General features: G+C 40.8%; 1 protein-coding gene across 2 annotated transcripts in view; it reads right to left on the bottom strand.

Moving 5' to 3' along the window:
- Positions 1–4,006: 4,006 nt before the first annotated feature.
- Positions 4,007–5,326, bottom strand: part of LOC123150573 (uncharacterized) — a 12,172-nt gene continuing 10,852 nt past the window's right edge. The window contains exon 6 of one of the 2 annotated variants that reach the window (XR_006475221.1): positions 4,007–5,088. The gene's annotated coding sequence lies outside the window, so the exon portion shown is untranslated. The remainder of the gene's footprint in view (positions 5,089–5,326) is intronic. The other variant, XR_006475207.1, reaches the window with a different exon arrangement.

Below are 5,326 nucleotides of genomic sequence, written 5' to 3'. Positions count from 1 at the left end.
ATATATATATATATATATATATATATATATATATATATATATATATCTAATTGGATGTAGGGGAGCATGAACCATTATTGTTGACATTACCCTTGAGGTAAAAAGTTGTGGGGCAAAACTATAAGCCCCTATCTTTCTTTGTGTCTGGTTAAAACTCCGTAGTATTGTGTGAGTGTTAGCAATTATGGAGGACTAAATGATAGTTGAGTATGTGGACTTGCTTTTTAGCTCTGACATAGACTCTTTCCGATGTTATGATAAATTGCAATTGCTTCAATGACTGAGATTATAGTTTGTTGGAGCCCAATAAAGTTTATGATTTATACTTTTGCATTATGAATAGATCATCACTTGAACATAAGTAATCATATGACAAACTCTATATATGTTGTTGTTATAAGAATAATCATGATGCCTTCATGACTATATTTTATTTTTATCGACGCCTCTACCTCTAAACATGAGGACATATTTATTGTTATCGGCTTTTCGCTTGAGGACAAGCAAGGTCTAAGCTTGGGGGAGTTGATACGTACATTTTGCATCATGCTTTTATATCGATATTTATTGCATTATGGACTGTTATTTCACTTTATGTCACAATACTTATGGCTATTCTCTCTTATTTTACAAGGTTTACATAAAGAGGGAGAATGTCGGCAGCTGGAATTCTGGGCTGGAAAAGGAGCAAATATTAGAGGCCTATTCTGTGCAACTCCAAAAGTCCTGAAACTTCATGGGACATCTTAAAAGAAATAAAGAAAAATCGTCGCCAAAGATGAAGGCCAGGGGGCCCACACCCTTCTCACGAGGGTGGGGGGCGCCCCCCCCCCCTAGGGCGCGCCCCCTACCTCGTGGGCCCCCTGGTGGCTCTCCGATACCCATCTTCTCCTATATGAGGTCTTTCGATGAGAAAAAAATAAGGGGGAACTTTTCGGGACGAGACTCCGCTGCCACGAGGCGGAACCTTGGCGGATCCAATCTAGAGCTCCGGCAGAGCTGTTCTGCCGGGGATACTTCCCTCCCGGAGGGGGAAATCATCACCATCGTCATCACCAACGCTCCTCTCATTGGGAGAGGGCAATCTCCACCAACATATTCACCAGCACCATCTCATCTCCAAACCCTAGTTCATCTCTTGTATCCAATTCTTGTCTCAAAGTCCGGGATTGGTGCTAGTAGGTTGCTAGTAGTGTTGATTACTCCTTGTAGTTGATGCTAGTTGGTTTAATTGGTGGAAGATCATATGTTCAGATCCTATATGCATATTATTACCCCTCTTATTATGAACATGAATATGATTTGTGAGTAATTACGTTCGTTCCTGAGGACAAGGGAGAAGTCTTGCTATGAGTAGTCATGTGAATTTGGTATTCGTTTGATATTTTGATAAGATGTATGTTGTCTAGCCTGTAGTGGTGTTATGTGAACGTAGACTATATAACACTTCACCATTATTTGGGCCTAGAGGAAGGCATTGAGAAGTAATAAGTAGATGATGGGTTGCTAGAGTGACAGAAGCTTAAACCCTAGTTTATGCGTTGCTTCGTAAGGGCTGATATGGATCCATATGTTTCATGCTATGGTTAGGTTTACCTTAACACTTTTGTTGTAGTTGTGGATGCTTGCAATAGAGGTTAATCATAAGTGGGATGCTTGTTTAAGTAAGAACAACACCCAAGCACCGGTCCACCCACATATCAAATTATCAAAGTATCGAACGCGAATCATATGAACGTGATGAAAACTAGCTTGACGATATTCTCATGTGTCCTCGGGAGCGCTTTTCCTATTATAAGAGTTTGTTCCGGCTTGTCCTTTGCTACAAAAAGGATTGGGCCACCTTGCTGCACTTTATTTACTTTTATTATTTATTGCTCGTTACAATTTATCCTATCACAAAACTATCTGTTACCACTTATTTCAGTACTTGCAGAGAATACCTTGCTGAAAACCGCTTATCATTTCCTTCTGCTCCTCGTTGGGTTCGACACTCTTACTTATCGAAAGGACTACGATAGATCCCCTATACTTGTGGGGCATCAGGCCGACTCCCGCGGCCGGCTTCTCCGGAAGCCGCCAGGTGGAGTCGGCCGGTCTTGACCTCGCCTCTAGGACTCGGATGCATACGGGCAGCCGACTGTTCCTTCAGCCGTCCTCCAGAAGGCGGCTCTTCATCTGTCGTCTTGAGGGGCGCAGTCAGCCCCGATGTCTTGAAAGGTTTTGGGCCTCGGGTTAGCCTACCCGTGGCCCATTACTCCGACAACTATGTTTTTCAATTTTTTGGAAAACACATAAGCGTAGTTTGTGCTTGACACGAAAGAACAAGTGTACTTCATCCCAAAGCACAATTGTTTTTCACCATGAGTACAAATTGTGCTTTTTATGCTTCACGTGAAAAGCACTGCAAGAAACAAAGAAAGCAAAGAATAAATAGAAAGAAAAAAAATCAGAGAATAAAGAAAAAACCTGGTAAAATTGAAAAACCCAAAACCCGAATAAAAACAAAAAAGGCCCAAAACGCCAAAAGCACATGCTGAGTGCCTCCATCGCGCGACGCATGATGGGTGGAGCACCGATGCGCGCATTCACTAGGAAGCCCCCCCCCCCTCCCCAAGGGCGGTACCCATGAACTAGTTGCTCCCAATAAGCATCGACTAGGGATTGCTCCTAATTGGCTCCTTAGCTAAGACTAGTAGAATGCCCGTGCGTTGCCACGGGCTTTTAGCTTTTTTCCTGATTGTACGACATTGCCTCGGGACCATTGTCGATGGATTCTTTCTGAACATCGACATAATCCATCTCTACCTCTCTTATACTCTGCAAAAGTAAACATATATAGAAATACACCTTTTGTATTATCATGTGCAATATATATATATATATATATAAGGAACAATAATTATCTTTATGCATCCCCTTGTGTAAAACTTGATGAGTTTTGAGTTTAGTCGATCATAGGTACGTCCATGACTTTGTCAATCAACATTTTTTATGCCATCTGTTTTTATCTCTAACCTATAAAAGTGAACATATAAACATATATTAAAAATATAAAAGACAAAGTGTCATCTCACCCTACCATTGCTTGGCATTTTTTCTAAACTTTAGCAAATCTATGAAAAGGTCCTCACATACTTCGAAAGATGATGGTGTACTGTATATCTGATTGGAAAATGAGACGGTTATCACTACCTCAAAGGATGATGGCGTATTGAATTTCTTATTTGCTATTAATGAAAGATGCATGTTGTTTTATGGCAAGTTTATCTCTCCTTATTCTTCAACCTCAACAAATATAATGTTTTTATGCCTAGAAGAAACATGAAGAGAAACACTCATTCGTGAAACTTCTCCCAATTAATTGTGGTATTCCCACTTGTTTCTACCAAATAATAATGTGGGCATATAAATTCTAGTAAGATAACTACGTGCTGATATATAGAGTAAAAAGGACATAAAATGACGGTAGTTAAACAAACATTCTCTCATGACTGTCATGCCACCCTGAGAGAACCTTCATCTCTGCCGCATGCCTCTCCTCTCAATATAGCGCATGACTTTGACTTCCCAACAAACTTACATTTGGAAATGGTAGTGAAGTTACAAGCCTTGAGTTATCCGTCTTTGATCATGCTATATAATGTTTAATGCATGTGCATTGCCATGGAATAAACAAAACTACAGACCCAAATGTATGTCGTTCATGATGGCATAAGGTTTCATTTACATAGGGACACATACCGTTATCTAATTTGGTTTTATCTGTGACAATCATCATGTCTCCTTACAAACCAACTCCTTGTAAACAAGGCAACCCTTCCAACCCTTGGCTTCCTCACTTCACACACTTGCTCTACCATTATTTTAGCTTCAAAAGTCTTATCATTTCGTGAAATATGATACAGTGTTGTATCTCTGATTTTAAAATGAAATGTGCCTCACCTGTCATCAGAGATGTCTTATTTACAAGATGCCTATAGCGCAATAACATTATTGTTCTCTCTTATTATTCGCCGGCAAGAAATATAATATCTATGTGCTTGCAAGAAACGTGAAGGAAAAAATATATTGTGTATATACGAGAAAATCAAACTGAAACAAAGGCCTGCTTAACTAAAATATGTGTACATTAGTCATAGCTGGGCGTTAACTTAAACGACAACCTAGTTCGTCTCCACGGTGGCCTCCTCATGGTGGTTCAGTAGCAAAGTTGTAGTCCTCAACCCATGCGCTAGAACTGGATAGCTACCTTGGGAGAGACAAATATATCATTATTTGGTTACATGGTAGAATCTAAATATTTTTTTTAGCTTGAATCTGAATAATTTTATTTACTACAGTCGCATGCTGCAGAAGTGATTTAATCTAATAATGGAGAACGTTCATATGTTTGAGTAATCATTAAGAAATTGTTATCAAACTATCCAATAAAGGAACTGGTCCAAAATAGAAGCCTTCACTTGTTCCTCCTGACCATTTAAAATAAGAAAGAGTGCATCAAATTATTTAATAGTGTATGAGCCAATTCCCTAATTTTCTAGAAGAGAAAGGCTTGCACTTCTCAGTATTCGTAATTTGAAGATATGGAAGCCTTACACACATTTCCAAATTCAATAACAAAAGGATAAACAATATGAACATGTCAGTAAACAAATGAACTTTAGTTCATGACAGTCTGCTCGGGTTTCCACCCCCTCCCACCACAGACCTCCCAATCCCCCCCTCTGATCTTTTCTGTTTTCTACCCTCCCCCTCGGCAAAAGAAAATGCTTTAACCCTGCATGTTCACTGCTTCTACCGGAAATAATAAATACACAAGGAGGCCCTCGGCCAACCCGGGAAGGAAATCTTGCCTCACACGCACTCCGAAGGCGAGCTCGTCCAATCTCGCCGCCGCTCCGTCTCCTCGGCTGCCATTCACCACCCAATCATCCCTCACCACCCACCTTCCCCATCCCCACGCCGCTTTCCTTGACAACCACCCGTTGCCGCTGCCTTCATCCAAGTTACTTTCCTCGCTGTCAGCGCAGCGTGATGCCTTGCCATCATCTCCATGCCCCCATGGGTTGCATCCATTGATCAAACCTGCGAACTGGTTATACACCAAAAACCGAGCAAGCAAGATCAGTGTAAACCCAAACCAGCAAACTGAACCACATACAACACCCAGGCAAAGAAGAGTACCTCTGCATCAGCTCCAAAGCGAATCACATGATAGAGAACAAACAGATTTCCATCAGATGAGTAGACAATGTTGCAAACCTCCCCAGACCATTCCACAAAGGCTTACCAAATGGTGGAAGGAAAATTGGGAAAACATTTT

Source organism: Triticum aestivum, chromosome 7A, assembly GCF_018294505.1.
Source record: "Triticum aestivum cultivar Chinese Spring chromosome 7A, IWGSC CS RefSeq v2.1, whole genome shotgun sequence".
NCBI classification, from domain to species: domain Eukaryota; kingdom Viridiplantae; phylum Streptophyta; class Magnoliopsida; order Poales; family Poaceae; genus Triticum; species Triticum aestivum.
The sequence above is the reverse complement of the archived record's forward strand: the minus strand, read 5'-3'. Positions and strand labels throughout refer to the sequence as shown.